General features: G+C 41.5%; 1 protein-coding gene across 1 annotated transcript in view; it reads right to left on the bottom strand.

Annotated features, from left to right (window-relative positions):
* RALGPS1 (Ral GEF with PH domain and SH3 binding motif 1) overlaps positions 1-21282 on the bottom strand; it is a 125857-nt gene extending 104575 nt beyond the window's left edge. The window contains exons 1-2 of the mRNA XM_050908100.1: positions 21229-21282; positions 13155-13275 (exon numbers count right to left, since the gene is read on the bottom strand). The gene's annotated coding sequence lies outside the window, so the exon portion shown is untranslated. The remainder of the gene's footprint in view (positions 1-13154; positions 13276-21228) is intronic.
* Between the last annotated feature and the right edge of the window lie 1571 nt (positions 21283-22853).

Here is a 22853-nt window from a genome sequence, read left to right as displayed (position 1 = left end):
GCCAAAGTCCTTCAGTTAAATGTTCAACATAACACATTACACTCTTATCTTAATCACTGAAAATTTTGTCAGCTAATACATCATAATGATATATTTGAAGTCTGTGTTCATTAAATCATGAATCAGAGTCCACATAATCTCAAACCTAAGACTACTCTTACATCGTAAATAATCTTATAGGAACACATTAACAGAGTCTTAGGACTACAATGAAATGGCTGATTAAGTGAACAAGGGGACAGCCATGGATGTTTACAAGCCTTACTGAAGTTAGTGTTCAACATGATCCATTGCTAACATTCTTTAAAGAGAAGGTCTTTGTACAGGATCTGCCTCTCACTTTGTCAGCTAAGTGATGCTTTCCAAGATTTCAGATATGAGAATCCAAATGGAGCTTACGTGACAGCTTGTTAAGATGGGCATAAAAAAAGCTAACATAGTCCAGACCCGCAGGATTGCGCAGAAGAGCCGGCTGAATCCAAACACCTGTCTCATCAAAAGAAGGAAGAACTCTTCCTCGCAAATTAAATAATCAGTATTATGCTCATGGGGTGAAAACTAAACTACCTGACTATTTCTAATTACTAAACCCAAATCGGCTGCTAGGAACAGGTTAAAATACAGACACCGTATAGCCCTGTTTCACTGTGTGAAGAACTGGCCATGTTGCAGAAAGTTTACACACGCTTTAAGCATGCTGCTAGCAGACAGCTAGTAAACATTTTTCAGATACAGCATGCACATACATACTAAGAACAGAACTATTTGTGTGTGTCTCTGCACGTGTATAAGCGTGTGCACACACAAAAACCAAGAACTGCTTACAGAAGTACCAAGTCAGCTCAAGCTCTGATTCACTTTAAATTGAGAAAACAAACAGCATGGTTGTTTCATCATTCCCCACAGCACACACAGATGAACCCCATGGCAACCGCTGCCAGGCTCCTGTACATGTACTCTTTTAGCAAAATCTGCAGTTGCTCAAATACGCAACTAGGGATACTGCCACATCTCCCTTTGCGTCCTCACCCTTTCCCACACCACTGATCACACAAACAGGAAAATGCTGGAAAAGCAAGCAGCTGAGAACAAAAATAACCTCTTATTTTACTCCCTTGAGAAAGATGAGGTCTTCACCCCACCTGTCAACCCTACAAGGTCTTACATGACAAACAACAACAACTCTCCCCACAATCTCATGGGCATGCATGAAAACAGATCAGCAACTGTGTTTCAAATAATGTCAGATTCTCCTCAGTTAAACTAGTCAAGAAGCAATTTCCTTCATCTTGTGTCCTGATAAAATTAACTCGTATTTTGAGCACTAACAGACTCCAAAGTATTTCTAAGTCTGGAGTTGCTCCTGTTAATAGTCCTTAGAGATACTGAAGTGGAAAGCAATTTTCATGATGTAATTTCTTTAAAACGTGGCATTTACATCAAGGCCACAAAAATATTCTCATCTCCTCCTTCTCCGCCTTTCTGACTAGGCTTTCCAGTGTGCGGGGGCTCAAAAATGTTCTGAAAAGGGAAAGAAAAATCCCATATGTGATCTTGTACCCTGTCCAAGCTCAGTTTTACTCCAAGTTTTAACATTCACTAAACCAAAAAGAGACAAAAGTGCTTTAATATCTGAAACCAAAAGCACTAACATACTTTTGCTTTTCAACATTCAGTACATAGAAAAAGCTTGCAAGGTTAGATACTTTCATTCTAAAAAGGACCAAAATAGATTCCCCCCCCCCCCGCAAATGTTTCAAATACAACACAAGCATTAAAAATGTACTGCTTTTTCCTACGTGCATAGGTTTCTCCAAGATTCACATCTCCTATGAAAAAAATACTTCTCTACACACCCATTTGTTTTGCTGCCTTGAGGAAAGTCATAGGGAGCAACTATCCTTTAAAGTCAAATCCACGAAGGAGTTTTTATTCTTCTGAAATCACCTGGTGATTTGAAGTATTTCCACACCTGCTATCACAGAAGGTATTACTCTGCAAATTAAGTAACACTGGAACTGCTACTAAGCCTACTGTAACAAAAAGCTGTCAGACAACATACAGAAAGATATTAAAAATAATTAATATAAAAGCTACTCCCCCATACTTGCAATATTTTGCTCCAACAAGATTAAAAATAAATTTTTGAAATTCTGAAAATTATCGAAGGTCCAACATGTTGGCAATAAAAGGTAAAAAGTCACTAAAATTACATATAATTTCTTTTTATAGCTTCTTTGAACTTGCTCAAGTTAATCATTAAAATGATGCATTATACAAACAGTGCTAAAAAAGCAAAACAAAGAAAACACCTTATCTGTTTGTATGGAAGGCTCACGGGTACATTGCAGTAGATCTCATTCACAGACTGCCAGAAGCAAGTGGATAAATCAGGATCCAAACATACATACCACCAGAGGTTGTCTGTTCTTCTTTGCCAACTTAACAAACCCATTTAGATATGGAGTTCTCTCTGAAGCAAAAGTGAAGACAGTGCAAGAATAACTAAACTGGAAAAAAACAAAACCCAACACACCACCATCAAAACTGAGCACAAAAGTAATCCCTATAGCCATTATTTTACCAGCATTTGTCCAATCTTGTCATCTATGGCACAGAAGTGACATTCTCTGAAAGCAGAAATGCAAATTTTACATTGCTGTTAGCAATATGCATGTAATCCAGTTACAATGACCATAAGTTCATTCTGATTACTAGTTATCCAACTCACAAGAAAGTCACTAAAATACTCTTAAGCACAGATACCACCTCTGGCCAAGGAAGTCCCTGTGCCCTAATTTCTGAATGCTAGCAGAGCAATCTGGAGAAGTCACCAACTGTTCACACTGCTCTCAGCAAATATGAGAATAACCACGTAAGCAACCACTGATGATCACTGTTCTTATTCATTTTCTTGTTGGAGGAAAAAATATTGAGCTAGACAGTCTTTTGATCAGACCTGGTATGGCCATTCTGGGCTCCAACAGTTAACTGTCTTAGCTGATTTCAAACCCCATTTACTTACTACTTTCATTAGTTCATTATGGTTTTCCTAATATCACTGAGTCATGCGCTGACAGCTGCAGCATGCTTTTAAGAAAACATACTTCAGTATTCTACCAAAAGATAACTGTTCTTTCTTAAGCTTAAAATTAGCTGCACAACTGGTTCAGTGAAGACAATTAAAGAGCACCAGGGCCCCATTTGGGCACTGACAAACTTGGTTGGAACCAATGAAAGTTACCAGTTGGGTTTTGGTTTTGTTTTTTTAAATAAATTTAGAATAGAATAGTTCCAGTTGGAAGGGACCTACAATGATCGTCTAGTCCAACTGCCTGACCACTTCAGGGATGACCAAAAGTTAAAACATGGTATCAAGGACATTGTCCAAATGCCTCTTAAACAATAACAGGCTTGGGGCACCGACCACCTCTCTAGGAAGCCTATGCCAGTGTTTCACCACCCTCTCAGTAAAGAAATGTTTCCCAATATCTAGCCTAAAACTCCCCTGACTCAACGTTGAACCATTCCCACATGTCCTGTCCCTGGATCCCAGGGAGAAGAGATCAGCACCTCCCTCTCCACATCCTCTCCTCATGAAGCTGTAGAGAGTAATGAGGTCGCCCCTCAGCCTCCTTTTCTCCAAACTAGACAAACCCGAAGTCCTCAGCCGCTTCTCAGAGGACATGCCTGCCAGAATTTGGTATCAAATATCACAATCATCATTGCACTCATTTTCCTCTCCATTCCAAAACTATTCCTCCAGATGTTCACCATTAGAACGTTTCTCTCCTTGATGAACCATGAACAAAGTCATATTCAGATGCTGTGGGTGTAGAGTACAAATGAGAGTATGTTAGCACAGCACAGTTAATGTACTGGAAGAGGAAAGTGGGACTGTATTATGAAAACAGGATGAAACAATAATGTGGTTATACTTGTGCCCCTGTGCTTGCATTCAGCTACTGATGTGAAACTTGTATCACCACCTACATCACATCCAGCTTCAGCCCAGGGGCTCATAAGGGGCAGGGGGCAGGAGTCCCATCTTTTTGTGTTATTGCTAAATAAAAAGGCAATTAGCATCAAGGTATCTAAACCCATGCGTTGCTTGTTCTCCATATCTAGATATTTACATACCTTTTTTCCCCTCGCTAAGTTTCTTTCGTTTAGTATCATCATTTCAATATTAAACAGAAAAAAATAATTTTTCAAAATCCTCCGAGTCTGAGCAATTTACCGCTGTTTTGTCATTGCAGTGACAGAGCAAGCCAGTCTGGAAGGACTTCTAGAGAATTTCTTTAAATCTTTCAAAGAAGCAGCTGCTGAGTGCTACGTGGATACTTGCTAACCTAGAGAAAAGTTAACGCACAAACCTCAGAAGCACTGAGCAACACTGGTGTAAAACCATTTTATTCCTGACAGCATCCCCTCCCAAAAGTTTAGTACATTCAAACACTACATCATATCTTCACTTTCCTGAGTGCCCCTGTCCAGTCGAGTATCACCACTCAAACCCCATTTCTCATCCCCTCACATATGATTTCTGCAAAGTGGAGAGGAAAAAGACCACATCTCCTATAGTAAAGGCAGAAATGATCCATGTGAATCCCATTTCCTTCAGAAAACAGCAATCTTTCGTATGCCATTCTGAGCCCTTTCATGACATACAACACATGCACAAACGCACATATGAGACTGGACAGTTGACCTGTCTAAATAGTCACAATGCTTTATACGAAAAAGCCCTTTCCATTTCCAAAGTCCTTTTGAAATAATTCAACATTAGACCTTGGTGGCCATTTTGCACAACATGAAAAATTCTAAAGTGCTCAAAAGCCTGGATTTAAATAATAATTGCCTACTAACAGTTTGGTAAGAAAAAAAGCAATTAGGCTATAGAAGATTAAAAAGCCATTTATATGACTAAAGATCCTCCTAAGCAAAAACTGTCTTGTGTATTTTCAGTATCCGTTTCACTGGAAAGTCTCTAATATATTTCATTATGCTTTAGGCAACAGTACCACCTATAGATAAAATATGCCATGAACAATTTAGTAGTTTCATCCACATTCTTTCCTGAGAAACTTCTTACTATAGTTAATAAATAATAATGAAAATGTAATGGAAATAATATTTATAATTCAGTATATAAATCCCTATATTGGGCTGTGACAAAATCCAATGACGATACACCTTTTGAAGGGAAACAGCATTCCAAAGTTTAGTGCAGCAACTTATACCAGTCACTGTTGTACTACCAGCACAAATACACAAGTTGAGCAGAACCAGCACAAAGTAAGTGTGTCCCAGATTTAGGATCACTAGACCTGTCAGTCTTCAACAGACTGAAATAGGATTTTAACCAAAACCACTACAAACACTATTAAGGGGCTGCGGATTAACGATGTGTTAACCCCACTGATTTAGCTGACCAGAAACTGAAATCATTGAAGTAAATAAATATTCTTTCCTGAGCAAACAGGCCGAAAAACTGATTCTTGCAGCACCTCCCAATAGCTGCCAATGAATCAAGTCAACTCACGAAAAAGCAGATTCAAAGTTGATTTCTCTTACTAAAATTGTGTCAGCTCTCCTACTTCCACCCCTCTAGTGCATGCGCGCTCAAATGAGTTCTATCATGAGGAGCGAAGCAGCTGCTGCGATGAGTTTGAGAAACAACTTCAGAATCCAGGCCCCAAACTCTTTGGGTTTTATGAATAAACAACTGATTTGAACTGTACCTAACAGTAGGTGAAAAACAACATCCAAAGCTCAGGTCATGCTTTTATGATATGCTCTACTTGACTAGCCACACGTTACACTAGACTGCCACAGATTCCTTTGTCATAGCCAGGCTGCCCTACAACAGTCCAAATCCTGGATTTTCAAAATAACTTACTGTCATAGGGCAACCTGGATACAAAAAAATCTGTGGCAATCACTACACCAAAAAGGTAAGCTGATATTCTGCAAGTTGAATAAAAAATAAGGTTGTCTTATTTTTCAAAATTATAATGAATGCAAAGTCTTACTCTTATAGTTTAAGAGCTCTATGCACAAACTCATAACAAAAAGGCTCTTCATAATGCTCCTAAACTGTCAAAATTTATTTCAAAATTATTAAATATCTCACAGGATCCTTAGTTGCTAAAACCGTAGAAGAGCAGGAGGCTGACAATACAGGTTTGAATGTGCAATGCTATTTTTATCCTGATTATGCCCCATATCTTTACTATATCCACTGATAACTGAGTTCACTCTAATAATCATTTACTGTATTTACAAGTGTCATGGTTTAACCCCAGCCGGCAACTAAGCACCACACAGCTGCTCACTCACTCCCCCCACCCAGTGGGATGGGGGAAGAGAATCGGGGGAAAAAACCCACCTTGTGGGTTGAGATAAAGACAGTTTAATAGGACAGAAAGGAAGGGAAAATAATGATGATAATGACGACAATAATAATACTACTACAAGAATTAGAATATACAAAACAAGTGATGCACAACGCAATTGCTCACCACTCGCCGACAGATGCCCAGTTAGCTCCCGAGCAGCGATCTGCCCCTCCCGGCCAACTCCCCCAGTTTATATACTGGCCATGACATCATATGGTATGGAATATCCCTTTGGGCAGTCACGGTCTGCTGTCCTGGCTGTGTCCCCTCCCAGCTTCTTGTGCCCCTCCAGCCTTCTTGCTGGCTGGCCATGAGAAGCTGAAAAACCCTTGACTTAGTGCAAACACTACTTAGCAACAACTAAAAACATCAGTGTGTTATCAACATTATTTTCCTACTAAATCCAAAACACAGCACTATACCAGCTACTAGGAAGAAAATTAACTCTGTCCCAGCTGAAACCAGGACAAGTTAACTATTAAGCGTTCTCTTCTCCTCTCTCCCTTCTGCTATCTCTCCTATCATTTACTGCATCAAGAAGTAAAGCAATGATATGATCAACACTACTTGTATAAGCAAAAGAAACATAATAAAGTGACATTCTACTAAGTAAAGATAGTAGAAAGATCTCAGTCTGGATACCTAAACAAATTAAGACAAGAAATACAGTGCAGGTTTCTAATAATTAGAAACCATTTGAAGAACTTTGCATAGACTGTGGAATTTTACCCATGCCTGGAAATCTTTACATCACGGTTGAATTTATTTATTTAAATAAAAATGCAAAACAACCCCCCACAAGCCTGAATGAGAATTCAACGAAGTTTTATGACATACAGTATGGAAGACATAAGTGATTACCACCAGAGTCCTCTCTTGTTTTCATGATCTATTAATTAATACAGGACACATATCAACAAAAGCTGTAATGCTGAAAATCACTTTCTTGAGCAACAGAAACTACTAAGAATAGTACAAAACTATACTGGGCAAGTTCCTCCAGCACTGACAAAGTTAAATAGTCACTGCAAAGCCCAGACTCTGCAGTAAACACCCATAAGAAAAGTGGGAACCAGTAAACAGTTTGTTAATTTGTCATACAAATATGGATTTGCTAGGAAATGGCAAGGTGACTAAAGCTCTCCTTTAGCCTGACTGATGTGACACTCCCATACCACAGTGTTGCAAATACTCCTCCCCAAGTTAGACAAAAGCTGCATTATGGTAAGTTATGGGCACCTGGAACGTATTTTCTGCTTCTGCAGTGGCTTCTGAGTGTTCCATTAATAACAAGCTGGTTTTGTATTCAAATGTTAGAAGCCAGCAGGAGTATCTCACATGTTCTACTTCAACTGGGAAGAAAAAAAAAAAAAAAAAAGTTGCATTTCTTAAATGAAGACTACTGACTATAAGCTACTCCAAAAAAAGAAGTCTAGTATCCTTGGCTGCCACTTGGAATCTCTCATTCTGCGTCAACCATAAAAACCTGCGGACTCTCCTCTCCAAATCTTATTTAATCAAGTTTTAGAACACTTCAAAGTTTTCAACGTTCCACTAGGTGGCAGTGACTCTTAACTTATTACAGGCCTGTTTTCAAAATGTCTTAAATCTTTTGTTTTAATATGTAATCATAACTCACAAAAGAACAGGTACTCGTCTTTGATCGACTGAGAAATGAAAATGGAAAAGAGTGCTTTCTAGGTTTTAGGGTTTTTACGCAATTACTCTGAGAACCTATTTTACAGCATCCCTTAGAAAAATAATGGAAATAAATACAGAGAAAGTGTCACGACTTGGCTGATGTGAAGTCATTCAGAAGGCAATGCTAGATTGCACTGTACTGTCCTAAGTCCTGAAGAACAGAATTCACTCAGGGCTAGACAATAATTTATCCCTCACAGTTTCCATCATGCCAAATTACTTTCATACTTGTGTTAATTTTGCCAAATCATTTTGGTTGAAAAAGCAAGTATTTTGGAAGAGATTTGCAAAGTGTAGGAGGCAGTGATTTCCATTGCTGCCTTGCCTGTGATTTAACCTATACTCCAATGGTCAAGATATTCACGTTGGACTGTGATAAATATTCCCTCTTTAGCATGAAGAGTTACTCACCACAGCTATTGCCATGTTCCTTCACCGCTTCACCCGCAGATAGTTTAGAAAGCCTGCTCTCTCTCTCAGACTCTGTAATACCCACAATCTTAATAACTATCTTCGCACAGAATCACTGAGGCTGGAAGGGCCCTCTTGAGATTATATAGTCCAATGCCTCTGCTCAAACAGGGCAGGTTGCCCAGGACCACATCCAGTTGGGTTTTGATTATCTCCATGGATGACGCAACTTCTCTGCTCAACCTCAAGCTCAACCAGTGCTTGATCATTCTCAGAGTAAATAAGTGTTTTCTTGTGTTTAGGTGGAATTCCATGTGTCTTCCATGTACTCTATTCTATTCTATTTTCATTTGTGCCCATTGCCTCTTCCCTTCACTGGGTACCACTGAAGATTCTGGCTCCATCCCCTTTACATCCACTCATTGGGTATTTCTATATAGTATTTCTATATATATTGTATTGGTGACATCTCCCCTGAGCCTTCTCTTTTCCAGGCTATGCAGCCTCAGCTCTCTCCACCTCTCCTCCTATGAAAGATGATCCAGTCCCTTCATCATCTTTGTGGCTCTTTGTTGGACTCACTCCAATAAGTCCACAACTTTGTTGAACTAGGGAGCCCAGAACTGGACACAGCACTCCAGATATGACCTCACCAGTACTGAGTAAAGAGGATGGATCACATCCTACAACCTGCTAGCCATGCTCCTCCTGGTGCAGTCCAGCATGCTTTTCCACAGTATCACAGCAGCCAACAAATAACCAGCACAGCGGGGAAAAAAAGGCAAGACAAAAGTAGAGAGTGCCTTAATTGAAGACAAATGGATGAAACAAATTCCCTTTTCCTCCCCTTCCCATTTTTCCATTGAACTAATGCTGAGCACTGTGGCGGCAGAGGTCGATTTACAACAGTCCTAGGAGCCTTCACCACTGACCAAGGAACAAGAGTCTTTCTGTGATGCACAGGACAACAACAAACAAAGCAGGAAGTAACACAGTGCTAGGAGGAAACGGGCCAATAGCATAAAACAAGAAACAGACAGACTTACAGACTACAAGAAAATAAGAGAAGAGGATTACAGTGTGACACAAGCGCTTCTGAGTTCCTAAAAAATACTGCAGCTTTATTTCTTAGGAATAACAGGGAGCAGTAAATTGGGAAACTGAAAAAAACGCTTTGATGACTATTCATTTAAGCGAACAAAATAATGGTTGCTATCCAGAAACAACCAGTTCTTCAGGTCTGAACCCTTTAGGTTGGTAACTAGAAAATTGCTGGGTGATGGACTTTTGAGCACTTGATGAGGCCTATTCTGAATATCCTTGACGAAGGGGACTACAGTTCAATTAGAGGAACACTCGCTCTCTTTGGGGGGCGGGGGGGAAGGCAAGAGTGAGCGAGCAGAATCAGTATGCTTGCTGCACAGGAAAGATTAGATGACTCAGACAATTTAAGTGTGAGAATTCCCAATGTAGATCCAAACAAAGATCACAAATGATATAGAAACTGAGGCACAGAGGTGTTTATTATTTTGAGAGTATTTAAGTACAATAAAGACTTTACACAGTGTAAATGTCTACTTATTTCAGTGAACATGTTCCAGAAGCCGACTGTAAATCTGAGGCTCCTGCAACAGAGAACTTGGGAGAAAGATATGCATACAGGAGCAGCTCAGAGATCATTACTGGTTACAGGGCTTACAGTCACTGCAAGAGTGGGTTCTGCTTCCAAGAAGGTATAACAGACAGTCTGTACCCAAAAAAAGCTGACAGAGACACAAAAGTCTAGCAGACAAAGGATGGATGATGGTGTTCCTTGTCTGCAAGTTTATAGGAATGAGTCAGACATTCCTGTATTTGTCTTTAAATCCTAGGACCTAGGAAAGAACCACCTATTGAAGAGACAGAGATGACAGAACGAGGAAGGAAAACCAGAACTACACAACAGAAACTGCAAAACATTTACCCAAGTGGGTATGTGACGAGTTATTTGTATGTGTACTTTCTTATGCATGAGAGGACCTGAAGTCAGGAAAATGAGCCAGGCATATGTACAGATGGAGATTAAGAAATACACATGAGAAGGGAAAGAATTTATATAGAAAACTCAAGGTTTGTAGAAACCTGCCAAAACCAGATCCTGAAGGACAGAAAAATCAACAAGAAAATTACTTATGTGAGAATATGACCATGTAAAAAAAGCACAGAAAGTAACAGCATACCAACGAAGAAAAAAAGATTAATCTGTTTGCCTCTGCTATAGAACAAGGAGTTGTCCAACGATGGGATGGCCAGAAAGTAAGAAAAGGAAATTAGCCTCAGCAGAAGAGAGTCAGGGAGGTTGGATGAACTGAACGCCAACGTTCAAATGCACTAGAGGTTTAGAATTTTTACAAAAGCTATCTGGAATTTTGAGTCCAAACAAAAAGAAACAAGTCAGTGATGCCGCTCGAGATCCACTGAGATGAATAATCATCTCAAAAATGGTACTGGGGTAAAAAGTTGACAGGGAAATGGGGGGGGGGACACGGCCGGCCGGCCGGGACCTTGACTAGTGAAAAAACCCCACAAACTTACATAGTGCAAACTAGAAAATAAAAAGAAAATAAGAATAGTCCAAAGCCAACCTGACATGAAGTCTGCAATAGATATTAAATACAAAGATTAAATAATTCTTTTGTCATGTAAATAACTGCACGCTGTGGGAATGGTTCAGAGATGAAGAATAAGCAATACACAGCCCAGAATTATAAAAGTCTGTCCTTTAAAAAAAAAAAAAAAAATGAGAAGCGTGGAAGAACAGCACTGTTAATGGAAGTACTGTAAAGAAGCAGAAATCACCACATCCAATATAGTAAACTCAGCAGTGAATGCTTTAAACAGTATACATACTAGAGCTGGTAATAGCTAATAGGTAGCTAAATAATTTCCCGACACTCTAGACCAATAATTCAATCTGCTTCATTTTCGTAATTAATTTACAGATACTCCTAAATCACAGAGAAACTATTTTAGTGGAACATTTATATTCCATATGATAGAATCCCTACAGTTCACCGAATACAATATGGCTGGCCATTTACAAGCCACATAGATATATACACTGTCCAGAGAATATGCATTAACTTGAGAAAAGCTCCATCCTCTCCAAATTGGCTTTCAGGTGCACTATCAGGTAGGTAGTATCAGCAGCTGTTCAGGGCAGTAGCAGATATGGGAGGGAGAAAAGCTGTCTCCCCAGAGCTATGAAGGTGAGGGAGGGAATACTGGCACAACAGAGCCATGTCTTGGACCCTGCTGAGGTTAAAAGAAAGTATCACATCTCAAGCTTTTGGATAAAGAAATCCTTTAACGCCTTTATGGTCGTACTGTCAAGTCTGAAAGCAAGATTAAGGCATCAGCTATCAATGTGCTAAACTGAAAACTAATTCAATGTAGATACAATATAGAAATGCGCACTCCAGAATTTTGAAGTACTAGGTGCAAGAATCTGAATGCTTTATGCGTACAGGTCCCAGAGTCGATTATTCAGTTAGCTAAGACACTTCTCAAGAGCATCAGACTACCAGTTTCAATTGTCTCAGGCTTCCTCTAGACGTTGACAGTAAATCTAGCATAGACATCTACCCCATGCATCTCAGAAGACTGGTTTAAAATGAATTGGTCTGGAAGCAATCCTCATTCCAACAGATGATTGTGTGAAGACATCATGACTGTAATAGACGCATCAATTCAACAAGGCTACCAGACCAGATTTTCCAATCTAGCCTCCCACTGACACTTTTTAGAAGTAATGTCCTTGAACCGCCAGTCTTACTTTCCTGGAAGAGTGAAAGAACACTATATTGCTATTTCAGTGGCCACTTCTTTCCCATAATGCAGTTGGGGAGTTTTGCTGTGATGCGCTACATTATCTTAATCCAGACTACATGCAGTTGATATTCTGCAGGAGTCACCCTTACAAAAGCAGCTCATGGAGGCTGCCTGTTGGCACCTGGAAAAAAAAATAATCATCTTTTATAACCACGAAAACATAGCTACCCTATGTTAACTGGCAACGACTTCACATAAATGAAACACAAACACAAACTCCACCTTAGCAAATTCTAAGAAACTGAAAGATTACTATATAGAATAAGGAAAGAAGGGAGAAAGCACTGCTGCATAATGTCAAAGGGAACAAAGTGAAAAATATTTCTAGGTTAACAACAGTAACTACAAAAGCAATACTTGTCCTTAACAAAGAACAAATAATAAAAAACCACAAGTTAAGAACCCAGTACTGTCTTGATCCCTATCAAGACAGAGCTGCAGCTCGCCCTCCAGCAGAAGTCCTTGCTTACGCAAGGATAAAGAAGTTCTCCCTCAAAAGCCATTATGCTTCAAACAAGTCTGCTGACTTGCACAGGTTAGAAGGACAAGATACATGTTTAGGAAAGTTATAGTTTAGGGGAATCTCAATAAAACAGTCACAGGAAAAGAAATATATATCTACTGTATTACAGTATAATACTATCACAACTCTACCACGACTCTGGGTTCTCTAAACAGAAGAGAACTGACAGACACTTCTGTAATCTCTACTATCAAACGTAAGAGAAACTAGGAAAATACCTGCTACTTTAACTATAGTTGCATACTTACAGTGGAATAAGGTAGTTCTGCACTCACTCAACCCATTTTGCCGCACACCTCCATCAGTCCGTTGTTGGGTCTACCTCTGGCTATTCCGCACATTTATCTCTTGTTTAAAAGCATGACATTCCTGTAAATTAACAGGAAACAGGATTATGGTGACATTTATTATATAACTCAGTTCCTCTCAAACTGTGCATTCCTTACCCAAAACACACACTCTGGTATTTTTATTCTTAGCTCTCCCTCCCAGCTTTGTTGGCTAGTTCCCCATTTGAGTTTCATTGGTATGCGACAAATTCCCAAACTCAAAAGAACTAAAGAATACATCACAGAGGGAAGAGCAACATATTAGGAATCTCATAACTAAATATTCTCCAAATATGTACCTGTAACTCTTCCTCACTCTGTCAATCAATACAAGCTCCAAGCTGATATGGGTTTGCTTACTGGTTTTAATCACTTCTTTCAAGGTGCTTTATGAATGGCAAATGCTACTCATTCTCACTTCGTTTTCCTCAAGACTTAACTAAACAAAGCAGAATGGACACAAAACCAAATATGATCATTCTTCTTTCTCTGTATCAGCAAATTAAGCCACAGCTCTTCCACCAAACATAATCAGCAACAAACCTGAGAAAATACTGTTTAGGTAACTCGCTTTGGTGATATTTAGACATAGCCCTTCCCTTTTCTCCTCTTTTGCCTTATACCAACTTTAATAACAGCTGATGTTTAAGAAAATTATACCTCAAATGAGAAGAAAATAATCTCAAAGATACTTTCATGTGGAAACTGACATGAAAATCCCATTAAAGCCTGTGTTGCTTTGATAAAGTTAAAAATCACTGCAGATCACATGGTGTTACTACGGTGCCTCTGCTACAGTCTCTATTCTCCTTCTATTGTTAAGGAACCTCCACTTACAAAAATGTCTATCTTCTAGTCTTTAAATACATGTAAGTCCTACTGGCATCAAAGCAAGCTATCTTTTGCTGGAAAAGTAGTAGTCTCTTCATACACTCAAAACTCATCCAAACTCCGAGTATACATACAGCAGGCACTCCCTGCACGAGCAAATAATCCTAGTTCATAAAAGAATCAAAATGACAAGTTATAAATGAGTTAGCATCCACTTAAGTATTTCAACCAAAATTACAGACATGATGTATGTTCACATCCCATCTCAGCTTTGTCAATCAGATCTGATCCCTGGCAACTAAGTTTTTGGTTTTTGCATGTGTCTGTGTGTGTGCTCTATTCTGTCTACTTCTTTCACTCTCAATGGCTTTGAAAACTAACTTTCCAAGTAAAAATTTGATACATCTGAAAAAATTGCCTTTGCAAACTCTGTGCTGGCAGTCTCCAGCATATCTGAACTTTTCAATTAGGCAGCATTAATTCTTCCTGTTTCTCTACCCCCCCCCCCCATGCTGTTAACAGTCAAAGGTCATTTGGTATTAAAGACAGACATCAATTAGGCAGACAGAAAGAATTTATCAGGGACAGATACATGTGCCACCTGATGGCAGCAAACAGAAGTCCATGAAAACATTAACAAACAGGGAAGAAAACAGCCTCTTGTTGGAAAAAATTCATCAATATTTGGAATCCTGCATTAAAGATGACCCCTGCACCTCACCACAGTTAACTGAACAACTTTTAAAGAGACTAACATTCATTCAAGTGGAAGCATGGGTTTCACACTTAATTACTTTTACTTATTAAAATAAAAATAACTTTTTACAATAATCCAGTTATCCAGTATAGTTGATGAAAAGCTTTGAGCCAAGGAAAATATTTAGGACTATGTATACGAAGGAATGACAGGAATCAGAAAAAAAAAAAATTAGATAATCCCAAACCACGTCTTAGGTAACTGTAAAATAGCGCAAACCCCTTATGTTTCATATTACTTGCTAAAGGAACTACTAAAGCTTCCATTAACCTTCCATCTTCCTCAATTTCTTTGGTGCAACGTGTTCCATAAGAGGGTATCTAAATGTTTATTTTGGAGAAATTTCTGCAAAATAGGAAAATGCTTTCAGATCCAAACATGAGAAAATATACTTTTTTTTTTTTTTACATACTTAAGCTAGTTTACTTTCTTACTTAAAAATTCTTGTACTTACTTAAGAGATGTCATACTTCTGAATATCTGTTTCTGACTGCTTATGAAATCAAGAGAAGTAGTCATAAAAGCAAATCATTGAAAGCTATGTTATTTAAGAATTTTTTTTTCTTTTGGTAAAGGATCAGCTATGCTTTGCTAAAACACAAAAGTGGAGTCTACATTCACATACCAGTTGCAGAATTTTTTATTCAACATTTAAAATCTGAAAACACTAATTGGTACAAAAAAAAAAAATACCTAAACCTTTCCGCTATTCATTTTCTATCACTTGAAGATGGCATCTTAGAAGATAAACCTAAAGATATTAAAGTAATATTAAACCAAGCATTAGTCTGTTGAAATAAGAGAATTTTCTGGAAAGTCACCCTAATGTAGTTTCAGAAAACAAATCTGGATTGAAGACTGTATCTAGCATATTGCTCAGGAAACAGAATATATATGACATAAAGGCCAGCTGAAAGGTAGGTTTTCATTGACAAAAAATAAGACAGACAGCTCAGATGCAAGAGGAGAGGCTGAGAGAACTGGGTTTGTTAATCTTAAAATGACTACGCTAAGGACTGATCTTGTTGCTGGCTTTAACTGCCTAATGGGAAATTACAGAGAAGATGGAACCAGACTTTTCTCCAAGGCAAGCCACGAAAAGACAAGGGGCAACAGAGACAAGTCACAGGAATGTAAATCCCAATCATACATCAGGAAAAAAATATTCACAATGAAAATGCTTAGGCATCGGAACAAGTTGCCCAGAGAGGCTATGGAATCTCAAAATTCAAAACTCAGGAAGATGCTGAGCAACCTGCTCTGAAGTGGCCCTGCTTTGAGCAAGGGTTTGGACTAGATTATCTTTGGAGATTCCTCCCAACTTACATGATTCTATGACTAGAGTAATTCCTTATTCTAAAAGCTGCATGTTTTCCTCACATGACATCATTTCAGTCCAAGCCAGAGTCTGTGAATACCTAAGCATACTGTTCCATATCCCACCCTAAATGTCTTAGATTAAGTTTTGCATAGTTGTTCAAGAAGCCTTTGGACAATGCTTAGATATATGGTTTAACTTTTAGGTTGCCCTGTGTGGAGTCAGGAGTTGGACCTGATGATCCTCATGGGTCCCTTCCAACTCAGGATATTCTATGATTCTATGTTACATCGCTATTATGTCTAACCTTCTACTCACAGCAATTTAAGCTGTAAGAGATCATTAAAATCACTTAGTCTGATCTTCCGTTTTTAGTGACAGGTCTTTAAATTTCATCCAGTTGTATGTGTGTTGGCCTCAAAAACTTATCTCAAAATGAACATAGGACGTTCTTCCCAAAAGAGAACGGAGAGATCTGAAGTCTCCTGTTTTCTTGCTCCAGAACTGCACCCTAATTTCTTATTTAAAGTGTTTTGGCTTCAGTTTCATTTGTTTGTACTCTGAACATAACAGCAGCTGTACCAGGAGAACCCAATCATCCGTGCAGCACAGCTTCCAAACTCCACGCTGGTTCACAGGTAGAATGTACCCAAAACCATGTAGCATTACTTCCTCAAAACATTTTTTCCAGTCTATCACGATTTGCAGTTCAGGGACTTCCTAAGTCATAGATAAAAATCTTCGCACCTATACTCCCTCTAGACTTCCCTCTTACGAATTTATCCAGTTGCTTTGCAAATATACAAAGTTTTTTTGCAAATCTTGGAGCATCTACAACCTCCTCTAATGAGAAGTTCTGCAGCTTGTGAGAAAACTTATGTTTTTGTGAAAAACGTCTGCTCCCGAAGCTAACTTTTGTTAGTCTTATTTTATACCCTCTGGTTCTCGCATTAAAGATGACAAGTAAAAAAACAACCTTTCCTGTTCACCTTCACAATTCATGATGTCAGAAAGATACCATACCCTCCCTCAGACATCTCTTGTAGCCTGAGGGCTCCTAGGCAAGTTACAGTTTACTCCTTGTAAGTCAAGCACATCCTTCACTCCAGCCCCAGTGCCCCTCTGTAGCTTCTCCAATTTTCTCACACCCTTTTGAGGATGGGGATAGAAGAACACTACACACTGTTCAAGATATACACCCACTGTATACTTGTTCTTAGGTCTTCTCATATAAATCCCTACCACCAGCACTCTTCTGATCACTTTGATGTTCTCACAGGTATCTCTCTTGCCTATCTTGAAAAGGCTGATGGCAGCAAACATTTCTCTTTTGTGTTCAAGACCCTCCTTGATCCTGCATTTAATCAATTAGGCTGATCGTGCTCTTTAAGTCTCTCATCGCAAATTCTTAAAACATTTTTACCGTTAATTTTGGGGCGCTTAGAACTTTTACCTTCCTTTTTAAAATGAGGATATCAAAATTGTGCATTATAATCCAGTATCATTTTCACCAAACGCTTCAGAACTTAAAAGCTTCTTCCTAATTCTGTTCACTACTTCCTTGTCTGTTTATTTAGAGATAGAATTAATCCTTTTTTCCTGTAACACCGCACTCAGTTCTTGTTGTGTTGCTTACCTATTTTGACTGCCTGCATCACCTGCAGAATGTCTGCTCCTCAAAACACATTCCCTTGTACTTTAAATGAAGTCTACAGTTCCTCTTCTTCAATATAAAAATTTGTTTGACCTTAACACAAACTCTACTCAAATACATAGCACACCCAGTGGTCTGCTTCACCCTATTCAGCCTGACTGTCTTAACTGTTCACTTTTTTAACACGTTATGTTATTTACAAACGTTAACCATGGCATTCACAAATTTATTGCCAGATCACTGATGAAGTTGTGCACTGTCAGACCTAGCACAACTCCCTGTAGATGCAGTCTTATTAAAAAATGGTTCTTTCATAAGCAGCTAGTACGATATATCTGATAGACAGTAAACCACCCACTTATTGCGTTACTAAAAGGATAATACATTGTTATTTTTTAAACCTGAGTATCACACAGTATTAGAGTCCTTGATTAAGTAAACATATTTATAGTTTTTACCTAGTTACCTTGGTCAATTCAACCTACAATTGCATACAAGAACGAAGTTAGGTTTGGTTAGCAAGACAAATTTCCCACAGAACCATGCTGCCTAACTACCCCAATATTTCTATATTATTAAATAAAGCCCATCCTATTTTCTCCTATTATTTTGTTTGATATGGATAACCAACATAATGTTAAGGAATAAGCTTCACGGAGCACTTGCCTTTCGTTTGCTCAACACTAGAACTCTCAGTCTTCAAAATCAGCACTCGCAGGCCAGAGATCTCAACTTGTATCTAGCAATTTAAGAAGAAATCTGGTTCTCAGACTTTTAAGTTGTTTATCCTCAGGAGATACCGTCTGACATTTATTAACCGGAAAACATTTCATAGTTCTTATCTGATACGACATCCTGTTTCTTACCAGGAGAAAAGAAAACAAAGATTTTTATTATACAGACATTAATGATTTTCCCAAATTTGCCTAGCAAGAGACAAACATATTGCTAGGCTTCCTCCTTTCTTCCTCCAGAATAGGTACCAATTTCTCCTTGCTGTCCTGAGCTCTAGTAAGTACAACTGGCTCCAAAATCTTTGGTTATTTTTTCATCTATAGTACTTCAGAAATTGCAGTTTATACAACTGCTACCTAGTTCCCCTACTCCCATTTTTATATATTCATTTTTGCTTCTGAACACCTCCATTTTGAAACTAAGTCAGTTTGAGCTGCTGACGAAAAGTGTTAGTCTTCTCAAGTATCATAGGAATGGAACGTATGATTTTTAAATGGGACGATCGCTCTGTTGAATCCCCCCCCACTTCCATATGGGCTAATACCCCAAGTATGATGAAAAATGGGAACAAAAATTTGCAGAATAAAAGTTTTAGACACAGAAATGTTGTTGAAAATTGAAGTTTAATTAAAAAAAAACCATAGTTTTTGGCAGTTGAGAAAGATGAGCTTTTGCTGACTGTCAATACAACACATTACTTTAACCAAAGAGACTGAAAAACTAAAAATAAACACAAAGCAACTTCACCATTGTTAGTCGCAGAAAACACTGAATGGGATAGAAAATATAGCAAGTATGGTCACTTAAAGATTTTTTTTTCTTAAAGAATAAGTTTCTCCATCTCATAGTCCGACAAAAGCTGTGCTTCCTATACAAGTTTGCTTTAAAGATATTTTACATTTGTATACACGATAAATTAAAATATCTTTCATTTTCTAAGGTGTTCATTAGTAATGCTTTTAAATATACTATCATACCCACATGTAAAGTCTGATGACAAAAAGTGCTAAGACCCTGCAAATAAAGTTTACGTGGAACAAAAAGCAAAGCTCATAACTACTGCCCATCGTGATTTCTAGATGTCGCCCCTTTACTACAATAAGGTAAATGAACAGAAAAATTAATAAAATAACTTGGTTAAAATAAGAGTTTTCTAATATTTTTCTTCAAACTGGTGCTACCCCATGCAGGACAGACAACATACAGAAAACAAACAAACAAGTGCACATAGTTCTGTCCTTATTACACACTCTTCCTGTCCTCCTCACACATGAAGAATAACTACTAGGCACAGCATGAACGTTCAACATGAAAATAAATCTGACTTTAAAAGCATCTCTCGGACATAAAAAGCACAGATTGCTACATTCAACTATGAGGTCTTTAAGGCAAGGAATATCTTTCCACATTGCAAGAGGGACCAACTCAGATTTAATTTTTTTTTCAATAAGACAAGAGACTACATACGTTCTGTTTTCTTGGGTTCAGAACAACGGACTACAGACAAAAGGCACACTGCGGTTCTACAACTGAGAACTTCAACAACAGTTCCTTCTCCACTACGTGCCAAAACCTTAGACATACTGAAGCCTGCTGAAGCCAGACCAAAAATTATCTGACGTGATCTGAAGAGAGATCTCAGGCAACCAAGGTTCCTTAACAGCATCTGCACAGTATCATTCACATGATATGCAAAGAGCTTTCAAATTTATTCCAAAAGTCCCGTGGAGGATGTGGCCAAACTCAGAAGGTTTTCATCTGCTCCCTCCATCACCCTACACAATAAATACGCCCCTCAGAAAGACTACTATCATTGTCTCCGAGCTTCCAAAAAGCACAGTACCCTCTGAATCCACGTGCCCAAAAAGCAACCACCCCATTTCATCACACTCTTCACGCCTTGGAAATCCAACCAATTTGCAAAATACCCGCACAGGCGGCGCACAGGGAGAGCGGCCGCTCCCGCGGCCGAAGCGCGCAGGGCTCGCAGCAGGCCGGCCGTGCCCCGGGCGCGGAGGGGCAGGCGGCGAACGGCGCGGGCAGCGCACGGCACCGGCGGCGGCAGCGGCGGCACAAGCGCCCGCGGGGGCTGCGCGGCCCAACGCGAGCGCGCCGCCCGCCCGCCCGCCCCTCGCCGGGAAGCCTGCAGGCGGCGGGCCAAGAGGCCGCTCCCGAGGGGCCGCCGTGCCGGCCCCGCCGCCGGAAGGCCGCGCGGCGGCCAGGCGGGCGCTCGCAGCGCGGGCACCCGCCGCCCGCTCCCAGCCCGAGCCCGGCGGAGCCCGAGCCCGGAACGGCGCCCGCAGGGAGGGGCCTCGCGCCGCAGGCCGCGCGGAGCGGCGCGCCCCCCCCCCCCCGCCCGCGCACCTGCCCGCGGGCCGCGCCGGGCCCGCGCCACCGCCGCCGGCGGAGACGGGCTGCGCCCCGCGCCGCGCTCGCCGCCCCTCCGGAGGGCCGGGAGCCGCGGGCTTCCCGCGAGCGGCGCGCCCCCGGAGGGTGGGCTCCCGGACGGGCCCGTCGCCGCAGAGCTCCGCCCGCAGCGCACGCCCGCAGCGGGGACGGCGGCGGGCGGGCGGGCGGGGGGCTGCGGCGGACGGGCCCGCAGCCCGGCGGGGCGGCGCAGGGCAGGGCAGGGCGGTGGGGGGAGCCCGGCCGGGTCCCACCCGTCCCGCCAGGCGCGCAGGGCTCGCCCACGTCTCACCTGTCCGGGGACGGCTGCCCCCAGCGTCGCCCACGAGCCCGCTCGGCGCGGGGACCCCGCCGGCACCGGGGCGGGGGGGGGGGGGCGCCCTCAGCGCCGCAGGCCGGCCGCCCACCCGCCGGACCGAGCCCCCCGCCCGCCGCAGCCGCCGAGGACGAGGCCCAGGCCGGCCGAGGGGGACCGAGGGGAGGGGACGGGGCGCGCCGGACTGACGGGCCCGCCGGCCAACCGCTGCTCCGCACGGGAGCGCTCGCCAATCGGCGCCGGGCGGGGCGGGGCGGGAGCGTGCGAGCGCGCAGGCACTGCGCAGGAGCCGCCGCCCGCAGGTGCGCCGCGCCCTTCGCGCCGGCGGGCCCGGGCCGGCCGCGCGCTCGGGGCTGAGGTGCGGCCCGGCGAGGGCGGCGGCTCCCTGGGCCGGGCCGGGCCGCGGGGTCAGGACGGCGGGGCGGCCCCTCAGCAGGACGGGCTCCCAGGAGGGCCGGCGTCGTCCCCGCAGAGCGACGTGCCCGTGGTCCCGCCCGTCCTGGAGCCTGCCGCCGAGAGCAGACGCGGCCAGGTCTGTGCGCAGCGACGACAAATCGGTTGTCTTCGAGCCACGTACCACCTGCTGCCGTACGGGCGTCAGCTCCTCCTTCCCAGTACGTCAACGAACATCTCAAAAACCCCAAACCAAACCCGGGTTCGGGTTCCCGTACCAGCGATGGTGCTGGACTCCTCGGACAGCGACAGCAACGTGTTCCTCCAAGGCAATTAAATAGGGCTTTGTGGGCTGCTTGGAGATACTTGAAAGTGAGAACGTTTCCACCAAACTACGGTTAAATTTGCCACACGCTAAATGCTCTAACTCTTTTAGAAGTGGTACAGTAACCTTCAGTGCTTGAAGCTACATGGCAAAAGGAAGGTGCATCTTTCTCTGAATTACAGCTTCTCTAAAAGCAATATTCAGGGGGTAGGTAGTCTGCAAGCATCACTATAGGGAAAACATTTGCTCCGTGAATTGGTAGCTACATGCAGGATTGCTTTCCAGTCCATGAGACCGAACGGAAGGTTTGTACCTGAGAGACCAAAAGCCTAGTGAGCTTGCTCAGAGGAAGTTCTGAGAGACGGCGTGATGTCCAGAATACATTTAGAAGATGTCTTTCCAATCTCCTAGTTCCTAAACGTCTTCAATGACTATCAAATCCAGAGCAGTTTAAACATCTTCAGACATCCCAATTAAACATGTATGAGCTTTCTTTCCAAAGCAGAAAGATTCAATTTGAGAATAAACTATAAAAATAACTTTAAACATAGATTTGGGATCTGCTTGTGAATACTGATGCTCACAACTCCAATATCCACATCAAAGCCAAATGCACTATATGGAAAGGTCTTTTCCCTACATTTCCCCCCTCAGAATGGCTGAAGAATTAAAATTAACTTCATATGAATCTCCAATCATTTCATAGGCATAGACTGTTCTTTACTTATTAGAGTTCATCCTATTGGTACTGCTGAGCTACATACACTTTCCTCTAAAACTTCTAGCATCAGTTCCCGCTAGAGCAAGAGTACAGGATTCTTTGGCAAAATGTTTTCCACTCTGTCCTATATCACTATGCCAGGACATTAAACCAGCAGTTTAT

The sequence above is a fragment of the Gymnogyps californianus genome, chromosome 18 (assembly GCF_018139145.2).
Source record: "Gymnogyps californianus isolate 813 chromosome 18, ASM1813914v2, whole genome shotgun sequence".
Lineage (NCBI taxonomy): Eukaryota > Metazoa > Chordata > Aves > Accipitriformes > Cathartidae > Gymnogyps > Gymnogyps californianus.
This window is presented reverse-complemented; position numbering and strand designations above follow the sequence as displayed.